Genomic DNA, 23,267 nt, shown 5'->3' with positions numbered 1-23,267 from the left:
TGCCTCAATCCACAGATCTTTATGGTGTTGGGATACAGTCACCTTTTGCAGGAATAAGAAAGGATAGCTGAGAAGCACTTTTCTAGGGCTTGAGTGAGGTTAGTCAGGAGGCTGCATGGGGTTAGGGCAGGGACTTCTGGCCCACACTTCTAAGTCTGTTTCTGCTATGGGCTTATGCCAATAACCATTGCTTTTCTATTTACCATAGTGAATGTTGGAAATGAGGATGATTACCTTGATTTTTCCAAGCAAGCTGGGGTGCTGTCTCATTACATTGATCTTGCCTTGCAACCAGATTGATGGGGCTCAGTGAACCATTGTTAACATCATTACAATCTGGAGTCCATATTTGCCAAAATATTGTTTTCACAGAGTTTCTTGATTGAAGTATTTATTGCCCAATATTTCTGTGTGATTTTATTTATTTTTTAAAAGCTTTTAAAAAATATTTTAAAAATTGTTTTCAGAAAGGATGAGAGAGGAGAGATAGAAACATCAATGATGAGAGAGAATCACTGACTGGCTGCCTCCTATACTGGGTATGGAGCCTGCAACCCAGGCTTATGCTCTGTATAATGACCTCCTGGTTCATAGGTCGATAGCTCAACCACTGAGCCAGGCCAGCTGGGGTCTGTGTGATTTTAACCTGCAATGCTCATCCCAGCTTGAGGTACTTTCTTCAGTGGTTCTTAGGATTTTGCATTTCTCTGGCTCTCCTAAAGCATCTTAATGTCTTCCCATCTGACTTTGGTCATTTTAAAACATGGCTGCCTATGTACCTTCCACTTGGATCTGAGCTTGGGGAACACTTCAACCAAAAGAGTATCACAGAAGTGGTACTATGTGATGGAAGACCATGCAGATTCCACTTGGTTCAACTGAAACATTTGCTCTTGGAGATCTGATTCACCATGTACAGAGGCCTAATTACTCTGAAACCACCATGCTACTTGGAAGCCCAAAGTACATGGAGAGGACATGAGCAAGTGCCTCAATCAACAGGGCCCAGTTGAATCTTCCAGACAAGGTGTCAAATATTTGAGAGAAGAAGCCTCCAGGAAATTCCAGTCCCTCACCATTTGAGTCTTTTTAGCAGAGGTTCCAGAAATTATGGAGGAGAGAGAGAGAGAGAGAGAGAGAGAGAGAGAGAGAGAGAGAGAGAGAGAGAGAGAGATAAGTCATTCTTTCTGTTTACTATCTGAATTCCTAACTCAAAATCCTTGAGTGTGATAAAAATGGTTGTTGTTTTACTCTGATATGTTTGGGAAAATTGTCAGGCATTAGTAGATAAATGGAATGGCCACCAAAGACACTTTAATGACATTCTATCAGAGTCTTTCCTAACTTTTTGAACTTGTACTATGTGGATTGTTTCTCCTACAGATGAGAATATACCATTTGATTGGATTCTGCATATCTCTTATGGCTTTTGTTTTATCCTTCAGTTACAACACCATTAATGACTGTAAAAATTGGTGTTGAAATTAGTCAATTTCTTAGTCAATTGCTTAATATTTATTTTCCTTACCATATTTTCTGCATGAAGGAAGAGCTTATTTCTATCTCATTACCAAGCATCTAGCACAGGAGTTGGCAAACTTTTAAAGTAAGAGGCCAGATAGTGCATATTTTAATTTTGTTGATCATGCTGCCCATTGCAACTGCTCACCTATGCTGCACAAAAGAATATATAAACAAATGAGTGTGACTGTGTTCCAATAATACTTACTTATGGATAATGGAATTTATTTTATTTATTTATTTTGAATTGATTTTAGAGGGAGGGAAGGAATGGGGGGAGATAGAAGGGGGGCCAAAAGGAAGAGAGAGAGAAAAAGAAACATCAATGTGAGAGAGAAATTCAATTCCTGCTTGTGTCCTGACTGGGGATTGAATTTACGATCTTTTTGTGTATGGGACAATGTTCCATTAAAAAATGTGTATTTGTTTTCTAGGGCTGCCATATTAAGTTACCACAATTGGTGGCTTAAAACAACAAACCTTATTCTCTCATAGTTCTTGGAGTCTGCAAGTCTGAAATCAAGGTGTCAGCAGGGCCACACTCCCCTTGAAGGCTCTAGGGAAGAATCCTTCCTGCTCTTTCTTAGCTCCTGCTGGCTCCCAGCAATCTTTGATGTCCTGGGTATGCAATTGCATCACTCTAATCTCTGCCTCCATCTTCATGTGTCCTCTCCTATCCCTAAAAGGATACTAGTCATTAGATTTAAGGCTCATGGGATGACTTTGTAGTATTACCCTTAACTAATTATATCTGCAATGATTTTTTCCCCCCAAAAAGTCAAATCCAGAAGTTCCTGGTTAACATGAATTTTAGGGGGACACTATTCAACCCACTACAAAGAGTGAAAACTATTCTTAGCACCTAGCTGACAAAAATAGCTGGCATATTTTGCTAACTCCTTTCTAGCACAATCTTGAACATAGTAAATACTCCAAATTCTTATTGAAGGAGCAAGGAGTTCCTCAAATAGCCCTGGAAACATAGTAGGGCCTTAAAAATTGACATAAAAGAAAAATATCAAAAAACCCTAAACATGTTTCATACATATAAAGTATTATCAAATACTACAGTAGCACTGCAATATTATCTGACCTATTTTTTATATCAACTCCATGAGGTAAGTATTCTTATTCCTATTTGTGAGTTGAAATAGATTTAACAAGGTAAATGACTTCCTAAAGGGGCAGTGGATGAGGTAGTATAAAGGGACAATCAATGGATTTGGGCTGCATGTCACTGCTTGAGCCAATTAAGCAGAGACAGTCAAGACAGTCTCTTCATAAATGATGTTAGAAAAATTGGACATATACATGCAAAAAAGAAAGAAAGAAAGAAAGAAAGGAAGAAAGGAAGAAAAGAAACAAAACTAGATCACCAACTTACACCATACACAAAAATAAACTAAAAATGAATGAAGGACTTAAATGTAAGATGGGAAACCATAAAAATCTTAGAGGAATCCATAGGCAGCAAAAACTCAGACATATGTTGAAGCAATTTCTTCACTGATACAGCTCCTAGGGCAATGGAAACTAAAGAGAAAATAAACCAATGGGACTACATCAAAATAAAAAGCTTCTGCACAGCAAAAGAAGCCATTAGCAAAACAACAAGAAAGCCCACTGCATGGGAGAACATATTTGCCAATGTTATCACCAATAAGGGTTTAATCTCCAATATTTACAGGGAACTCATACAACTTAACAAAAGGAAGATAACCCAATAAAAAAATTGACACTGGACATAAGGAAGGCAAAGAGACATACGAAAAAATGCTCAAAGTCACTAATCATCTGAGAGAAGCAAATCAAAATGACAATGTGGTACCATCTCACACCTGTCAGAATGGCTATCATCAAGAAATCAACAAATGACAAGTGCTGGTGAGGATTCAGAGGAAAAGGAACTCTTTTGCACTGCTGGTGGGAATGCAGACTGGTACAGCCACTGTGGAGAATTGTATGGAGTTTCCTCAAAAAACTAAAAATAGAACTCCCATTTGACCCAGTAATCCCACTTCTAGAAATATATCCCAAGAAACTACAAACACCAATCTGAAAGGATATATGCAACCCTTTATTCATAGCAGCACAATTCACCATAGCTAAGATTTGGAAACAGCTTAAGTACCCAGAAGCAGATGAGTGGATTAAAAAACTGAGGTATATCTACACAATGGCATACTACACTGCTGTAAAAAAAGGAGTTCTTACCACTTGCATTAGCGTGAATGGAACTGGAGAGCATTATGCTAAGAGAAATAACCAGTCAGAGAAAGATAAATATCACATGATCTCATTCATCTGTGAAATATAATGAATAGTGTAAACTGATGAACAAAATCAGATCCAGAGATAGAGAAGTATCCATCAGACCACCAAACCTCAGGGGAAGGTGGGGGTAAAGGGGAAAAATCAACTAAAGGACTTGTATGCATGCATATAAGTCTAACCAGTGGACATAGACACCAGGGGAGTAAGGGCATGAGTGGGGATTGGAGGGGAAATGGGGGGATAATGCCACATATGTACTACCTTAATCAATAAAGAAAAAAAAATAAAGGAATAAAGCAGAGACAGGGTTGAGTAATATATGAGTACTAGAGGCCTGGTACCTGAAATTTGTGTATGGTTAGAGCCCCTAGGCCTGGCTGGCTATCAGGGATGATCGGGACTTTCTGGCTGCTGGCCAGGGCCTTCCTTCCCTGGCTGCTGGCTGACAGCCAGGGCCTTCCTTTGTTCTGTACCACCCTGCTAGTGGTCAGCACATGTCATAGTGAGCGATTAAACTCCTGGTCTCCTGGTCAAACTCCTGAGGGGACACTTTGCATATTAGCCATATATTATATAATAAAAGAGTAATATGTAAATTAGCTGTCACTTCACAACAAAATGGCTGAGCCCATAGCAGATGCTGGAGACATCGCCCTGGCAATGGGAGCCCAGCATCTGCTTCTTGGCCATGAGGAAGAGGAGGGGTCTCTGGCCAGACGACTGGAGTGGGATTCTGAGCTTGTATCACCAGTGGCAGCATGAGCTCAGCTGCAGGAGGGAAGGGGCCTCTGGGGTGGGAGCCCAGAGTCCGAATGCCCGGAGTCTACTTCCCCGCCTGCCTTGGGGCCGGAGGGAAAGGGCCTGTGAGGCCCCAGCTCAGCATCCCCTAGGCAGGGGAGGAACCAGAAAAATGGATCTTCCCAATTCCTGATGCTGACAGAGCCCTATGGTAGCCGGGATCCTCCACCTGCAGGCCCCAGCCACAGACCAGCAGCCCAGTCACAGACTGGAAGCCCCCCACCAGTAGTTTAGATGGGACCTGTGTGATGCAGTGGGGTGGGGGTGTCTGGCGGGAAAGCTACAGACATCAAATCACTGCTGCCGAGGCGGCACTCCCCCCTCCCTCCCACTCGCAAGTAGTATGGTCTAAGGTAGGGGTGTCGAACTCAATCAGAGAAGGGGCCAAAATCTAAAATCCAGCCTAAATCGCGGGCCAAATGGTTTACTGAACAGTCATAAACTGTCATTGTGATGGGAAAGCAGAGGAGTGCAGTGATGACAGCACGGTGCGGGCCACATTGCAAGGCCTGGCGGGACGGATTTGCCCGTGGGCCTTGTGTTTGACACATGTGGTCTAAGGGAGCGAGCGATTCCTGAGGCAAGGATCCCATGGCAGCCAGGTGAGGAAGCCAGACCTGAAAGCCCAAGCACCAGAGTACCCGAGCTGCAGGGCCCCGTTGGCCGGGGCCCTGAGGAGGCTCCAGGACAAGCATCTTCCCAGAGGCTGTGTGAAGGAGAGGAGGAACCTCTGGCTAGAGGCCAGGTGAGGGCTGCTTGTGTCTTTGCAGGCCAAGACCCGGCTGAGGGCTACCTCTTTCTCCAACCTCCATGCACGAATTTCGTGCACCTGGCCTCTAGTCCACTTCCTGGGCTGCCTTGGAAGTGGACTATATATATACTGGAGGCAGTACAGGAGAGTGGCAGGTCATCTATAATACAAAAGTTTGCTCTGCAGCCTGCCATAAGCCAGCTGCTTATATAGGATAGAACAAAGATTACATGGGGAAGTAGATTACAGGCATGGGGAAGTAGGCAATGAGGGTTGGGGTGGGACCCTATTGTTTGGGCAACAAGGTTGTTAATCTTTCCATAATAATATGTGGTTCTTGAATGAGAATGGGCCACATTCCAAATTTGACTATCTGGTAAGGGGATAGAAAGGAGAGGCATGTACAACTCCCAGCTAGGTCAGAATGTCCTTTCTTTAACCAACACAAGGCAATCATTGTTAATAGAGCATGATTAATATTTCCCATAATCATAGCTAGTCCTCAATGTTCTATTTTTTGCCCCTAACACTAGGACTTGAACCTATTGTAAAGCAGCAAATATGGTAGTGTGTTCAGGGAAGGTGAAGCTGTTATAAAGCAAGTTAGTGAATTGTGGTGTTGGGGAAGGGAAAACGGAGTGGAGACATCACATTATAAAGACATCAATTTATAAAGCTAAGACAACATTGCGTGGTTATTGGATATGCAACAGATCCTAAGGCAGAGAAGACACTTGCTGACCTGAGAGAGATTGTTGGAGGTACAGATGCATTGTGGGAGAAAGCCAGAGCTTGAAGAAGGACAAATGGATTCTGTCTGGGAGTGAAGGAGAGAGGCTGAGTCACCCTCATAATCTAGGTAATGGTTTGAGGGTTCTAAATTTGAGTTATAGGGTACAGAGAAGATTTAATGACGGAAGAGATCACAATACGCCACTCCCAAATATGCCACTTTGGCAGAAGGATTATTTTGAGTTGAAGGCAATTGAGAAACAGCAGACACAGGAAAAGTACTCTGCCCTCCCCACCTGCCTAAAAGCAGGACATAAATTTGCAGTGAGAAGGCTGCTCTCCTTGTACCAGGAAGGGGAGAGCACTCTTATCACCTGAGAAGGCGTGTCAAGGCAGAGGTGAATTTACATAAACAGACCTTACTAAAATCACCCTTATCTTCCATTAGTTTCCCCCCTACATTTCCTACTCACCTTCTTACAATTTATCACTACTTGAAGCCCACATCCCTTTCCTATGTCTAATTTTCCACAGTTCATCATTTTTTGTTAAAATAGTGTTTTTAAAAATATGAAGCCCCTGTATGAATTAAAAATATTAACACCAATAAAATGTGTATGCCTTTTCTTTCATTATCTGCCATTTGTCCATTTAATTCACAGGCTCCATCCACTGAACCTAAGAAGACAGAGGGGAAGTTTTTCTTTCCTTATGTGACTTTTCCTTAATTTAAATGGCCCAAATTAATTGCTTTAAATGCTTAGATATCCTCATTCTAGGAGAATTCCATGTGTGAATTTAAAGAAAGATTGGATATTTGATGAATTAAAATGGAGCCTGTGGGCCCTATATGATATTGGCTGGCAGGTAGAGATTGAATTTTTAAAGGCTTTATCAGTGTAAGTCAAATGGACAGTAATCCAGGTGGGCTCTGTGCATTTTAGTATATCCTTCATTGTTTTCAAACATTGCAACATTGATTAAGGTCTTGCTTTATTTTGGCTCAGGCTGGTATTAGCAACCAATGGCACCAGGCCAAAAGCTTGAGACAGTGCCCGGGCTGGTTTCCTCCCTCAGAACTACTGGTAGAGGCCAATTTGCTGGACCTCCAGTCCTGCAGGGACAGATTGCACCTTGTTCTTGCATTCTCAGGTCCTAGCCCAGTGTTCAGCACACATCAGGTTCCCTATTCAAATTTGTAATGTGGCAATTGTGGCACATTTGTCTTTCACTCCCTTCTACCTAGCAGCACTCTCCCACCTGTTGACCTTTCTCCTATGGAAGCCAAACCCTTTGCTGCCCTAATTCCTGCCAAGGCCCTTGAGGCAGTTCTCCCTTCTGGTTAAAACCTCCACCCCACCTCCCAACCCCCCTACCTGGTAAGGCTGAGTTCAGTTAAGAGGACAGCAATCTGATTAAATTAAGTCACACTCAGCTTTCCCTTTGGGGTGGGGTAGGATTTGCATTTAAAAAGAGGTTTTGGTGTTCTAAAATAGCGTGGTAGGCTGTGGGTAAAACTGACTATTGAGTTTGAGCAACTTCCTGGTGCACCTTATCTGACCCAGGCTATTGGGGTTATAAACTAATCATTCAGCTGTATTCAAAGCATTGGCGGTGGCAGGCAGCACCTGGAAGTTTATTAGAAATGCTGACTTTGCGGCCCTCCTTGAGCTGCTTTGCAGCAGAAGCAAGTGGGTCAGAGTGGCATTTATATGTTGTTTGAGAAGCAGTGCTCTAGCCCAGCTTCCCCAGGTGCACCTGAGGATGCACTCCTACAGGTGAACACAACAGATGTCTTGATTCCTCCTTGTGAGAATTCTGTGACCCTTGCCCTAGAGTTATATACTTTCTGCACCAGTAGTTTTCAGATTTTATTATACACAAGACTCATCTGAGGGCTTTAGTTAAAAATGCAGAAGCCCCAGAAAATCAGATTCAGAAGGTCTGGGGTGTGGTCCAGGAATTTGCATTTTTACCAAGTTGCTCAGTTGATTCTGAAACAGGTGGTCCTTGTTTCACATTTTGAGACACCTAGTCCTTCCTCTGTTCCCGTGTTTCATGAGAAAGGCTGCAGAACACCAAAGAGCAGAGCCTGCTTGTTCCACAGCAAAGAGGAAGTACTGGGATGAAAGTAGAGCGTCACGTAAAAACCCAAAATTTAGAGTATAAAGTCCTTGTAATTTACACATTGGATATTCTGTCTGTTTGTTGACAAAAGAAGGTAACTTTAAATTCCAGGGTTCATTTAGGCAAGTAATTGGAAGTTAAGTTTTCCACATTGGCACCTGTTTCATTCTTTGCAAGAGAAATGTAATTTTTTTGTCACCCTGGCTCCCTCCCTCCATGGCTTCCCTTCCTGCCCATGGTACCCACTCCCTTGGCCCAGTCACACTTTTTGGAGTCTGGGGAATGGCTGCTGAACGCAGCTGGTGAAAGCTTTGCAGGTGGTTGATAGAGGAGATTGCGTCACTTTCTCAGTCTCTTCAGAGTTATTACAGAAAGAAGTCATTGCTGCAGGGAATTAATTGAATATGGCGAGCCCAGAACTGCTAAGAAAGTACCTGTCCAGAGACTTTCTGGAAAAGAACACTGTAGATTGCTTTTCCAGTTTGCCATTCTTTCTCTAGGTTTTGGTCTGTGGGGCTGGGGGGAGTCAGTGTAAATGTGGTCACACTTAAGATTACAGCAGCATAGAGACTACGGATGGGCAAAAACATATAGACCACTTGTTCCTCATGAGTTTCATCGAGGAATCAAGGTGCTGGAATTGTTCCCCTGCGATTCTGAAGGCTGTAGTTGTTTCCTAGGTTTTGGGGTCTAGGAAAAGCACTTCGATATCCCAAAATGTGTGTTTTATTAGGAATGTGATGATTGCAACCATGTGTGATGTGGCAGTTCTTTTACCTGATGAGAGGCCCTGGGAGAACAAAGACCTTAGGAAGTACATGTGCATTTGTTGTTCAAATTTATTAAACAAATTCCCAACATTCTGTCATGCCTCAACACTGGTCATCTTGTACCTCTTGACATCTGCCTGTGTGTCTTTTCCCAGTGAGACAGGTAGTTACTATTTTGTAAAAATGCCCAAGGTAGGGGGTGTGCAGAAAGCAGCTGACCCATGTTGTGCTCTCACATTGATGTTTCTCTCCCTACTTTTTCCTTCCTTTCTCTAAAACAAAACAAAACAAAACTTAAAATAAATAAATAAAAATGCCCCAAATGTCCATATTTTGAGGTATTTTAGAGAAAATCTTTCTCAGTCTCATTTGTTTGGATCCTTCTGCCCAATCTTTCCCTCTGAGCCCCAAAGTTGCCTTGGCCTTCTCCTTGATGGATTCATTGTTTTGATTTAAGCCCCTGTGGCAGAAAATCTGATGTCATCTGCAGCTGCTACACTGAGATTCAAAGAAGCAGTCATTAACCCTTAAAAAGATCTACATGAAGGCACTGTGGCCTTCTCAATATTCCACATGTCCAAGAAAAGCCCAGAGTGAGTAGAAGGAAGGAAATAATAAAGATCAGAGCAGAAATAAATGACATAGAGACTAAAAAAACAATATAAAAGATCAATGAAACCAAGAGCTGGTTCTTTGAAGAGATAAACAAGATTGATGAACTGCTAGCCAGACTCATCAAGAAACAAAGAGAGCGGACCAAATAAATAAAATCAGAACTGAAAGAGGGGAAGTGGCAACTAACACCACAGAAATACACAGGATTGTAAGAAAATATTACAAACAACTATGTGCTGGCAGGTTGGACATTGTGGTAAAAAGGAAGAGTTCCTGGAAACATACAATCTTCAGAGGCTCAGTCAGAAAGAACCAAAACCTAAATAGACCCGTGGCAGCAAATAAAATTGAAGCAGTGGTAAAAAAACTCCCAGCAGATGGGGTTCCTGGACCGGATGGCTTCACAAGGGAGTTTTACCAAGTATTCAAAGAAGAGCTGGCACCTGTCCTCAAACTATTCCAGAGGAGGGAAGACTTCCAAGCTCTTTTTATGAGACCAGCATTATCCTAGTTCCAAAACCAGATAAAGACACTATAAATAAAGAAAATTATAGGCCAATAACCTTGATGAACATAGACGCAAATATCCTCAACAAAATATTAGCAAATTGGATCCAGCAACATATTAAAAAGATTATTCACCATGATCAAATAGCATTTATATGTTTTCTTTTTAATTTTTAATTTTAGACAGAGAGAAAGGGAGAGGAGAGAGAGATAGAAACATCAATGAGAAAGGAACACCATCAATTGGCTGCCTCCTGCACCCACTCCTACTGAGAATTGAGTCTACAACCCTGCCTTTTGCCATGTCAGGGAATTGAATCAGCGACTGCTTGGTTCCCAGGTTGATGCTCAATTGCTGGGCCATACTGGCAGAGCTTGACCAAGTTGGATTTATCTCAGGGATGCAAGGCTGGTACAATATTCTCAAATCAATAAATGTGATACACTATATAAACAAAATGAAAGATAAAAATCATATGATCAGCTGGGACCGGTTTGGCTCAGTGGATAGAGCGTCAGCCTGCAGACTGAAAGGTCCCGGGTTCGATTCCGGTCAAGGGCATGTACCTTGGTTGTGGGCACATCCCCAGTAGGGGTGTGCAAGAGGCAGCTGATTGATGATTCTCTCTCATCGATGTTTCTAACTCTCTAACCCTCTCTCTTCCTCTCTGTGAAAAATCAATAAAATATATATTAAAAAAAATCATATGATCATATCAATAGATACAGAAAAGCATTTAATAAAATCCAGCAACCATTTTTGATTAAAACTTTCAGCAAAATAGGAATAGAAGTATCATACCTCAACATAATAAAGGTCATATATTACAAATCTACAGCTGACATCAAGCTCAATGGGCAAAAACTGTGTTTCCCCTAAGATCAGGAACAAGAAAGGGATGTCTATTTTCACCATGCTTATTCAACATAGTACTGGAAGTCCTAGCCATAGTGATCAGACAACAAGGAAAAATAAAAGACATCCAAATTGTAAAGAAGATCATGTAACCATTATTATTCACAGATGACATGATATTGTCTTTCTATACATAGAAAACCCTAAAAATTACCCCAAACTACTAGATTTAATACATTACTTTGGAAAAGTAGTAGGATACAGAATTAACATCCAGAAATCAATGGCCTTAAAAAAATATTTTTCTTGATTTCAGAGAGGAGGGAAGAGGGAGAGATAGAAACATCAATGATGAGAGAGAATCATTGATTGGCAGCCTCTTGCACGTTCCGACGGGGGATTGAGCACACAACCTGGGTGTGTTCCCTCACTGGGAATTGAACCATGGCCTCGTGGTTCATATGTCAATACTCAACCACTGAGCAACACTGGCTGGGTATCAATGGCATTTTTATATACCAATAATGAACTCTCAAAATGAGAAACTAAAAAAAAAAAAAAAAAAAAAAAATCCCATTTACCATTGCAACAACAAAAATATAAGATACCTTGAAATAAACTTAACCAAGGATATGAAAGACCTGTACTTGGAAAAATATAGGCCATTGAAAAAAAAAAAAAAGTAGAGAAAGATACAAACAAATGGAAGAATATACCATGTTCATGGATTGAAAAAAATAACATAATTAAAATGTCCATACTACCCAAAACCATCTATAGATTCAACACAATCCCAATCAAAATGCCAATGGCATATTTCACAGATCTAGAATAAATACTCCAAAAATGTATATGAAACAACAAGAAAAAAAAGACCTGAATAGCTGCAGCAATCCCAAGAAAGAAGGACAAAATAGGAGGGATAACAATATCAAATATTAAATTATACTACAAAGCCATTGTAATTAAAAAAGCCTGATACTGGCACAATAACAGGCATGTAGACCAATGGAACAGAACAGAAAACCCAGAAATTGACCCAAGTCGTTATGCTCAGTTAACATTTGACAAAAGATGAAAGAGTATACATGGAGTAAAGATAGTTTCTTCAATAAAATGGTGCTGGGAAAATTGGACAGGTACATGCAAAAAATAAATAAACAAATAAAACTAGACCACCAACTTACACCATATACAAGAATAAACTCAAAGTAAACAAAAACTTAAATGTAGGCCATGTAGCCATAAAAATCCTAGAAGAAACTATAGGCAACAAAATCTCAGACACTTCTTATAGACAATGTTTGTCAATATTCTAATTGTCAACTATGATGTGAGTCAGGTTTCTGTATTGTATTTAACATTTTAACATTGGCATAGGAGCTTTTGGCTCTTTCATACATTTAATAAATGCACATTAGACCCTTACAATGTACCAGTTGGAGGGGATCAGGATAAGAACCCCCAAATACACCACTTTGGCATAAGAATTATTTTGAACTGAAAGCAATTGAGAATCAATGTATGTAGGAAGAATTCTCTTCCTGTCCCTTTCTTGCCTAAGCTCAGCATTAATTTTTCATATTAGGGAATGGAGAGTTGGCATTGAGATGAATTTGCATAAATAAACCTTATTAAAGTAACCCTTATCTTCAATTAGTTGCCCCTTCTATTTCCTAGTCTTTTCCCCACAATTTATCATCCCTTGAAGCCAAAATTTTATTTATTTAGTTAAAATAATACATAAGCCCCCAACTCTCATCACTTCTTTGAGTTTTACTTATTTTCTGTGAACTCCTGTGCATATAAAATATGAATAAAGTTTGTATACCTTTCCTCCTGTTAGTTTGTCTTTGGTTAATTAATGTGCAGTTCCCCAGGTTATGAACATAAGAGGCTAGAGGAAAAGTTTTTTCTTCATGACATAGGCAAGCTTGGTCATGTCCTCAGTCTCTAATCTCTAGTTGCCTTAAGTATCCCCAGCCTTTGGGAAAAGTTTTGGTTCATGAGCACTGACTAGGGAAGGAAATCTGCTTTCAGAAAAGTGTTGGAAACTTGCAGTGCTGCCACTTGAGCTTCTGCCCCTCAGATCCAGGGCCCCGAGAGCCCTCCTGGAGTAGAAGGGGAGGATTTTGGCATGGATATTGATGCCATGAATAGCCTGTATGATAAAGGGAATCTCTCATGCAGTTGGAGTAATATCTGGGGAGTCCTTAGGATCCATCTTAAATATCAGAAGCAGGGCCCCAAATATTAATCTTTTACATTTAAGTTTTTGGATATCTTCAAGGGCTATTTATTTTATATATGAAAGAAAATTTTATAGTTTACTTCACTTTTATGAATTAACATTTTATTTACTGAAGTTACAAATTCAGAAATCTAGATCCTTCTGAAGTTTTTAAGTTCAATTTAAAACTCTTATTTGAGTTTCCACTCTAGGATGTTTTAGCACTCATTTTAAAGTGGCTTTTGAATTATGTTTGTCCCATATCATAAGCTCAGTTAATTGAACCCCTTTATGCATTTTAAACAGCACTTATAAATTTAACATATGACAGTTCCTATTGTCTTAAATTATTTGACTGACAAGTCTTCTAAAACATTTAAATAAATTTATAAATCTAATAAATGTATAAATATAGTGGACCTTACATACTCTTAAACCTTCCAATATTATGTAAACAGTAGGATTTCAATGTAAAATCATAAACTTAAACCAATTACTCAAGTACATATTCCTGAATTGCAGAACTGTTACTGTAATTGGCCATTTTATCTGAAACTTTGCAAAAATTTAAAACACTGCTATAGACTAAATGTTTGTGTCCCCTCACCCCCAAATTAATATATTGAAGCCAAGTCTCCAAAGTGGTGGTGCTTAGAGGTAGGGACTCTGAGAGCTGTAAACCTCATGCATTGTGCTTATAGAAGAAACTTCAGACAGCTCTCTCACTCCCTCCACCAGATGAGTACACAGCGAGAAGACAGCCATCAGTGAAGCAGGGTCTGGGGACTGAACCTGCCAATGCCTCGACCTTAGACTTCTCAGCTTCCAGACTGTGAGAAAGAAAATTCTCTTGTTTATATGCCACTCAGTCTTTGGTATGCTGTTGTAGCAGCTCAAGCAGAGTAAAATAAACACCAAATAACATAGCTCACAACCTAAAACAAATATATTAACAGTTCTTATACTAAATTTTCTGGTATTGCAAAGTGTTGACCCACTAAGGAAACAATTGTGCACTTCAAGCAGTTATGGGATAATGTTCTCAGACACTTGATTCATGAAGACTAGATAATTCAGTTGGAACCCTGAGTACAATTTTGTTTGTGACCCCAATGGAACTTATGGACACGGATGCACCGTCCATGACAGAGACCCCACCCCTGTGATCAATGACTGGGTTCTGCATTTCTTTGGCTCTTAACAGAAATATCTATTCCATCTAATTCCCAAGAACTTTTTTTTTTTTTTAATATATTCTATTGATTTTTTTACAGAGTGGAAGGGAGAGGTGAGAGATAGAGAGCTAGAAACATCGATGAGAGAGAGACATCGACCAGCTACCTCCCCACACCAGGGATGTGTCTACAACCAATGTACATGCCCTTGACCAGAATCGAACCTGAGACCTTTCAGTCCGCAGATCGATGCTCTATCCACTGAGCCAAACCGGTTTTGGCAAATTCCCAAGAACTTTTGAGTGGAAAGTAAACCTGCCTTCTTTTCAAAAACTGTTGTTTTTTAGGATCATGAAAGTCTCAAAGTATAAAACAATACCTGATTCATTTCTGCATCTCTTTGCTTTGCCTCATTGCTTGAATTGTCTGAAAATTTGGTTACAACTTTCATTCTACCGACACATCCCAATTAAAAATGGAATATTTTCATGCATATAAAAGCATGTCCCAAACCTAGGGCCTGGCACCCAGTAGATACTTGGTCAATGGTAATTATTATTATTTGAGATTTATAAGTAGGATCCCTAAACCATTAAGAGGACCCCATGGTTATACTAGGTCTTCAACAAATATTGGAAACTAGACAAGGTATAAAAAAAAAAAAGAGCTCCTAAATAGGTGGAGTAAAAACTCAACAAGCGAAAGGGGATGGATAAGAGAGAGAACATAGGCAGAAAATAACCTATAACCATATAGGGATATTTCTATTGAGTAAAATATTTTCAGCTTCAGCTTATACACAAAAAGCCAGCGAAGCATCCAGCTGAATGCACGAATGTGTCACTGCAGGGAGATGGTGATTCACAGAGATTTTCTTCCTAAAGAAATGGAGCCTGGCCTATTCAAAAGCACTTCCATTTAATGCAACACTGCATTGAACAGGGCTCCTTTTCAAGGGGCTACTATTAAAGGCAAGATTATTATCTTCAGCATTTAGATGGCATGCTGACTGGGGCCATAACACCAGGGCACTTAGATGCTCCCATTATCAATGTACAGTATGGTCTTTGGAAGTTTAAAAATAGCATTCACAACCTTTTGTGGCTTCTGTTACACAGGCGATACCTGTGTGCTCTCCAGAATGCTGGCACCCTGCAGGGAAGGCTGCTGTGTTGTGGAACCTTGCTAGCATGTGGACCTTAGGGGCTCCAGGCTGCAGGACCACCCTGGATGTATGACCCTGTCATAACAATGTCCTTTGAGACCACCGGCAAGCTAGAGTTTAGAAGAAAGCAATGTCCCAGGGACATGATTCGTGTTCCAACCATGACATTGGGTGCATCATTTATCTTCTCTCTGTTAGATAACCAGTTAGGGATATTGTGTGACTTCCAATTCTCTCTCTTTTTAAAAAAGCCTCCGTTTTGTTTAATAAATATATTTCAAACACCTACTATATTCAAGACTTTACCCTTGGAATATAAAGAGGAATATGACTTTCTCTGCCCTCTGGTGGGTTGGAGGTGGGAGAGGGACATATAACAGATCATTTCAATGTGATTCTTCCTCTCCAATGGAGGTCTCAAATGCAAATGCCTCTGGGGACCAGGCCAACCCTGTGAATGAGTGAACAAGCCTCTAGGGACTGACCAGAGCACATGGACAAGGTGTGCTTCATCTTTCCTCGGGACAGTGGCTCGGTTTCAGCTGTTGCTAAGCAGGAGTGTAGGCCTAACATTGCCTGGACTCTCCCTGTCTGAGAGGGAGGCCAAGACCTGTATTTTTATGAAAGATACCTTAATTTTTCAATATTGGGAATTGTGCAGGCAACCCAATATATCTGTAAGCCAGGTCTGGCTTGGAGACATCAGTCACCTCCCCAGAGAATGATGATTGGCAATTTTGCTCCAGTCTTTCCATTATTAGGCATTTCTTCAAGATCTTTTATTTTGATAGGTTTTCCTTGTTTGTGAAGAAAAGCCTTGCTAACAGTTCCAACACTAAACAGGATGCTTTTGATGTGACGTGTTGCTGGGTACTTAGACAGATTTGAGTAGATACTGGCTGCTGCTGGGTGGGCTGCCTAGAGGGTCCTTCAAGAAAAACAATGCACAGAAGGAGAAAGAAAAAACCCTGAGAAGAGACTATGAGGGTGAGCTTGGTTCACAGTGGCAGAGCAGAGGAGCTGAGACAGAGTGTTGACTCACGTGATGGTGGAGTCTGGAGCTCAAGGCAGTGGGTGTCTGCTCCCGAGGGTAGCCAGCAGCCACCGTGGTTGTTACTGAGACATCAGAGCTGCTTGTGTGGTCCAAATAGGGCCTGGAATCTATGGTTGTGCAGATCTCTGCTGTCCAGTATGCTAACCACTAGGCACATGTGGCCATTTAAACTTAACACAATGCAAATGAAATGGAAAATGTAGATCCTCAGTCACACTTGACACATCAAGTGCTCAACAGAAGGCGGGGGTGGGAGGGTGGGGAAGAGGAAGGGTCCGGGTTGGGGGAGGCAAGCCTGTCTCCTTTGCCTTTGGAAAGAGACTCCCAAGTTCTGTGACTCAAAGGTCCCCTCAAACCTCATATTCTATGAGAAAGGTATATATAGTATGCCTGTTATGAGACGTTCTGGGTCCCAAGGTGGTCCTCCCCCATCCTCCTTCACCCACTTATTTATTTTAATATTTTTAATTGATTTTTATATAGAGAGAAGAGAGACAGGGAAAGAAAGAGAAACATTGATGTAAGAGCAGAATATTGATTGGCCGTCCCCTGCATGCTCAACCGAGAGTTGAGCCTAAGACTCAGGCATGTGCCCTGCTGCTATGAATAAGGGTGTAATATCTCTTCAATTATTTTGAGTATATACCCAAAAGTGGGATTGCTGGATCACATAGTAACTCTATGTTTAATTTTTGAGAATCCTGAATACTGTTTTCCACAGTGTTTGCACCATTTTGCATTTCTATCCACAGAAAACAAGAGTGCCAATTCTTCTACATTCTCACAAACACTTATTATTTATTTATAATGGTTATCTTAATGGTCTTCATTGTGGTTTTGATTTGTATTTCCCTAGTTACTAGTGATGTAGAGGACCTTTTTATGTGCTTATTGACAGGGTGTTTTGTGCAACATCAATGCTTAAAAGTAGGAAAATGCCATTTTAAACTTTAAGCAATTTTAAAAAAAATATATATTTTATTGACTTTTTACAGAGAGAAAGGGAGAGAGATAGAGAGTTAGAAACATCGATGAGAGAGAAACATTGACCAGCTGCCTCCTGCACACCCCCTACGGAGGATGTGCCCACAACTAATGTACATGCCCTTGACCGGAATCGAACCCAGGACCTTTCAGTCCACAGGCTGATGCTCTATCCACTGAGCCAAACCGGTTTTGGCAAGCAATTGTTTTTGATGTTTTGTTTTTATTTGGTTTCTGTTTCTCTAGTTGGAGGCTTTACTTCAACTTGAGGCTAGATTGCTCTTTGTTTTTTAGAACATGAATTTAAAGGCCTTTGGTTAAACAATGGTAAAGTAATAATACTTTTCAGACATGCAAAAATTTGAGATGAGATGGACTAATGATATAAAATTTTGTCTTTTTAGGTAGAAATAAGTTTCCACAATTTTTTCTTTTCTAGGAAGTCTTCCTTCTGTATCTTGGAGATGTCGGGGCTTGGACTTATAGGGTAGGAATAGGGTGGGGGAGAGCCGACTCCTGAAAAATAAGCCTGAGACTAGAGCTTAAGATCAGAACTTTTGGATCAGAAATACTCAGCGGGTAGACTTAAAGGCCAGCCAAGTAACTCCCACTCCCACTCTCAGGGACAGTGTCTAGTGCACCACTGGGGTGCCCAAGCTACAAAAAAGTGAGAACCATCAGAGGGGAGAAGCAACTGCAGCTGCCTTGAATGTTAAAGAAGGGTAGATTAGTAGCCCAAGGCACTATGGGGGCCAGGTGGTGGTTGAGGTGGTCAGTGATGAATAGGACATATTTGTGGAACATGTAGGCAGTCCCTGGAGATTCTCAAGAAGGTTTGGGAATGGAACTGGTAAAGGCTTGTTTTCCTGCAGTGAAGTGCAACGAGTCTCATGCTGTGATGGTTTGGGTATAAGAGGAAATGTTTTGCTTTGTAATCTCAGGCTGTATAGGTCTCAGACAGGTGGGTTCCATGTCCCTCCCATGGTCATCCTTTAGGGGTGGTTGCTCTGTGGCATTCTTCCCAGTTGCGCCCCCCCTCCCCCCATAGTTCTTACTTTTTGTAGCTTGGGCACCTAGTGGTTCACCCAGACACCAAACCTGAGAGTGGGATGGTAGTCATTTGCCTGGCCTTGAGATCTACCCACTGAGTATTTTAGTTGTATGTGATAGTACATTCTTTGAGGGCCTGTAAGAGACGGTATAGGGGGTGGGGCGGACATAGAAGCACAGACAAATTGAGAAAAATTTGAGTAGTTAAAAAGAAGAGGCTATAAAGAGGGCTTTTCATTTATTTGTTTGTTCATTGGTATTAAAAATGCTTTGTTAAAGGTTGAATTTGTTGGCAAATCTTCATTTTGGCCTGAGCTTGGGGTCTCTCATCTGTAAGTGAGAGGGTTAAATCAGATCAGCTATTTTCAATTTGTTCTCCTCCTGATTCTGGGGTTCTGAGGAGTTCCCTGGGGGCCTCAAATGAGGAAGCTGAGCAAGTCTTTAACCAGAGGCACTTCACTCTTCCGACTTTCATAAAAGGTTTCATTTTAACAATGATTCCACAGCTAACAAGGTTTTAAAACCAGGCACCAGATACCCTCCAAACTCATACCTGGACACACTGAATTGATTTGTATGTTGTATAAATGTTGCAATTGTTGTGTGAAATTATTATTTTGTGTTTATTATCTTTCTATAAATTGATTTGTAAAATTACATTTAAAAACCGTAAGCAAACATTTACAAATAACTTACAATCTGACTTCCCTTTTTTAATATTAGTTTTTCTTCTTCTCTGTGCTGGGGATACTCAAAATCACCCCCATTTCGATGATTGTCTAAGACTGTGGTCAGCAAACAGCGACTTGTGAGCCACAAGTGGCTCTTTGGCCCCTTGAGTGTGGCTCTTCCACAAAATACCACGGCCTGGGTGAGTCTATTTTGAAGAAGTGGCATTAGAAGAAGTTAAATTTAAAAAATTTGGCTCTCAAAGAAATTTCACTCGTTGTACTGTTGATATTTGGCTCTGTTGCCTAATGAGTTTGCCGACCACTGGTCTAAGAGGACTCATAAGACTCAGCATGCTGGTACACTCATACTCATGGCTGTGGTTTATTACAATGAAAGGATACTCAGCAAACTCAACAAAAGGAAAAGGTACTTGGATTAAAGTCTGGGAGAAACCAGACAGTAGCTTCTGAGTCTTTTTTCCAGTGGAGTCACGTAGGATGTGCTTTAATTCCTTCAGCAACCAGTTGTGACAGCATGTGTGGAATGGTGTCTATCAGGGAAGTTCATTAGAAATGCAGTGTTCAGGGTTTTATTGAGGGCTGGAGATTTTCAAATGGTGTGTTCCAAGATTCCTGACTTCCGAAAGAAAAGCATACACTTTATTGTTTGTGTAAATGGTTCAGGCAGAATGAGTCACTCTTATCAGGGAATGGTGGGGATCTCCAGCCAAGGGCCAACCTTGGGAGCATGCTTTCTAAAAATAGCTGTCAAACTTGTGTTGCTGACTCTTTTATGCATATTTTCCTTTTCCTTTTTTTCTTGTCTTATTCTGCTCATTCTTCCTCTTTTTAATAATATACTTATTGGAAGCCTCAAAAAATGGAAGCAGTTCTGGTTTCTCTCAGTCTCTGAAATGCCCAGTCATATTGGGTGTATGCAGTGCTACTCCTCAGGAACATTCCTCCTGGAGATGGCTATGAGGAAAGTTGTAGCAGCAAGAGTCTGCAGGAGCCTGAGGCTGGGGTTAAGGTGTGAAGTGATGGGCGCACACCATGGGGCTGGTGAGGGTATGGAGAGGAAACAATTTTGAAAGCCACCTCCAAAAAAGGATAGATGGATACTTCTTGGGAATCTTTTTGGTTGTTTCCCCCATAATTTATTATGCTTCTGGGCTGTCTTCCTTGGCCTTAGGTTGATAGTGTTCATAAAAGGTGGATTCCTCTCCCTTTCCCAATAATGACACATAAAATAAAACTTTTGACTCAAACAACTATTACTTTTTTATATTTTCTTTCTTTTTCTTTACTTTTTTTTTTTTTTTTTTTATTGGTGGTGGTGTCCTTTGAATGTTCGTTTGTTACTTGTTCATTTATCAGCCACAATTTGCTTAGTATGTAAGAGAATATTTTTCCCTTTCTTTTTTTTTTATTGTCTAAAGTTTTACATATGTCTTCTTTAACCCCAATTGACTACCCACCCCACAACCATTCCCACCCCAGGCAAGCAGCCCCTATTACCCCAGTGTCTGTGTCCATTGGCTATACTAATATGCATGCATAAAAGTACTTTGGTTCCTCTCTCACCCCCTTCCCCTAACAACTCCCATACTATTTGTTTCTGGATCTACTCTTGTTCATCAACTTATGCTGATTATTATATCCCCCATATGAGTGAGATCATGTGATATTTATCTTTCTCTGACTGGCTTATTTCACTTAGCATAATGCTCTCCAGGTCCATCCATGCTATTGCAAATGGTAAAAGTTCCTTCTTTTTTATAGCAGCATAGTATTCCATTGTGTAGATGTGCCACAGTTTCTTAATCCACTCATCTGCTTCTGGGCACCTAGGCTGTTTCCAAATCTTAGCCATTGCGAATTGTGCTGCTATGAACATAGGGGTGTATATATCCTTTCTGATTGGTGTTTCTGGTTTCTTGGGATATATTCTTAGAAGTGGGATTACTGGGTCAAATGGGAGTTCCATTTTTAGTTTTTTGAGGAAACTTCATGCTGGTCTCCACAGTGGCCGCACCAGTCTGCACTCCCACCAGCAGTGCAGGAGGGTTCCTTTTTCTCCATATCCTTGCCAGCACTTGTCATTTGTTTATTTGTTGATGGTAGCCATTCTGACAGGTGTGAGATAGTATCTCATTGTTGTTTTGATTTGCATGTCTAAGATATTGAACTGAAACAATATCTTCATATGTATTTAAACATGGGTATTACTTTCTATGTACTTGGGAATTAGGGATTGATGTCTTATTGAATGCAGAAGAACCTATTTTTAGTCATGAGGAAAAATTTACTATAACCTTCATATTCAGAAGCTGATATAAAGGAATAGTCATGAAAAGGTATTGCTTTTTCTATTCCCTATACTTTTCTTGATCAGTTGAATTTTTCCTGACTAGAAATTTCATGTATATATGAGCTTGAGCTAAAGACTACTTACTCAATGTAGGTAAACAGAGAAATCCCCATTATAGAGTAGATGAACTCTTTGCTTTGAATTGGTTGAATAATTATACTGATGAATTTAAAAGACCTGTAAGAGACAGAAGAAAGAAATTTAAGAAGAAACAAATAAGTGAAAGCCAGTCACTTCTAAAAGATAGTTTTATTGGATAGAGTAATCTTGGTTTTAGGTCTTTGCTACTCATCACTTTGAATATTTGTTGCCATTCCCTTCTGACCTAAGTTTCTGATGAGAATCAGTTGACAGTCTCATGGGAGCTCCCTTGTAGGTAACTAACTGCTTTTATATTGCTACTTTTAAGATTATTTCTTTCTCTTTAACACTTGGCATTTAATTATGATGTGTCTTGGTGTGGGCCTCTATGGGTTCTTCTTGTTTGGGATTTCCTGGACCTGTAAGTCTATTTCTCTCAACAGGTAGAAGTTTTCTGTCATTATTTCTTCAAATAGGTTTTCAATATCTCAATCTCACTCTTCTCCTTCTGGCACCCCTATAATGCAAATATTGGTGTGCTTGAAGTTGTCCTAGAGGCTCCTTACACTATTTTCATATTTTTGGATTACTATTATTTTTTTTCTCTTCTATTTGGGTGATTTTTGCTTCTTCATATTCCAAATAATTGATTTGATTATCAGAATTCTTTACTGTTGAATCCCTGTAAATTATTCCTTATTTCAGTTAGTGTGTGCTTAACTTTAGACTTTTCCTTTTTCATCTTTGAAAGTCTCACTAAGTCCTTTGAAGCTCTCATTAAGTCCCTTGAAGCTCTCAGTAAGATCTTTGAGCAACCTTATAACGATTGTTTTGAACTCTGTATCCAGTAGTTTTCTTTCATTTGTGACATGTTTCTTTGTCTCTGCATCCTGGCTGTTTCCCCATATTTGTTTCTATGTACCCTGTTTCCTGAAAATAAGACAGTGTCTTATATTACTTTTTGCTCCCAAAGATGCGCTAGGTCTTATTTTCAGGGGATGTCCTATTTTTCCATGAAGAAGAATATGGTACACATTTATTGTTAAATGAAAATAAAGGAAATTTATTACCTGTATACAGTATCGTAGTACAGTAGTTGTCAACACAAACCAGACAAACTGTGAATCCTACAGTATCAAGAATTTACTCATTTATTCAATGACAATCATGTCATCATCTTTTGGAACATCATCATAACAATCCAATTCCTGAATTTCCTGGTGAATTTCTTGTGACTCAATTTCTTTCAGAATCAGTGGACCAAATCTCTCATGTTTAGCAATAGCACTGTCTTTAAATGAGTACTTCTTGTCAAGGTAGCCTGCTTGCAGTGGATTTGCAATGCAACTATCAGTGATTTTCTCCCATAAATTCTTCACCCAAGTCACAACTTCTTGCAGTTTAGATTTCATAAAGTTCCCATGCTGATTTCTCTCCATTCTATTTTCAATGTAGTCATTAATTTCCATGTGCAAATTTTCTTTGAATGGCTTGTTTATTGCAATATCAAGAGTCTGGAGATAGGCTGTCATTCC

Source organism: Pipistrellus kuhlii, unplaced genomic scaffold, assembly GCF_014108245.1.
Source record: "Pipistrellus kuhlii isolate mPipKuh1 unplaced genomic scaffold, mPipKuh1.p scaffold_m20_p_2, whole genome shotgun sequence".
Classification (NCBI taxonomy): Eukaryota; Metazoa; Chordata; class Mammalia; order Chiroptera; family Vespertilionidae; genus Pipistrellus; species Pipistrellus kuhlii.
The sequence above is the reverse complement of the archived record's forward strand: the minus strand, read 5'-3'. Positions refer to the sequence as shown.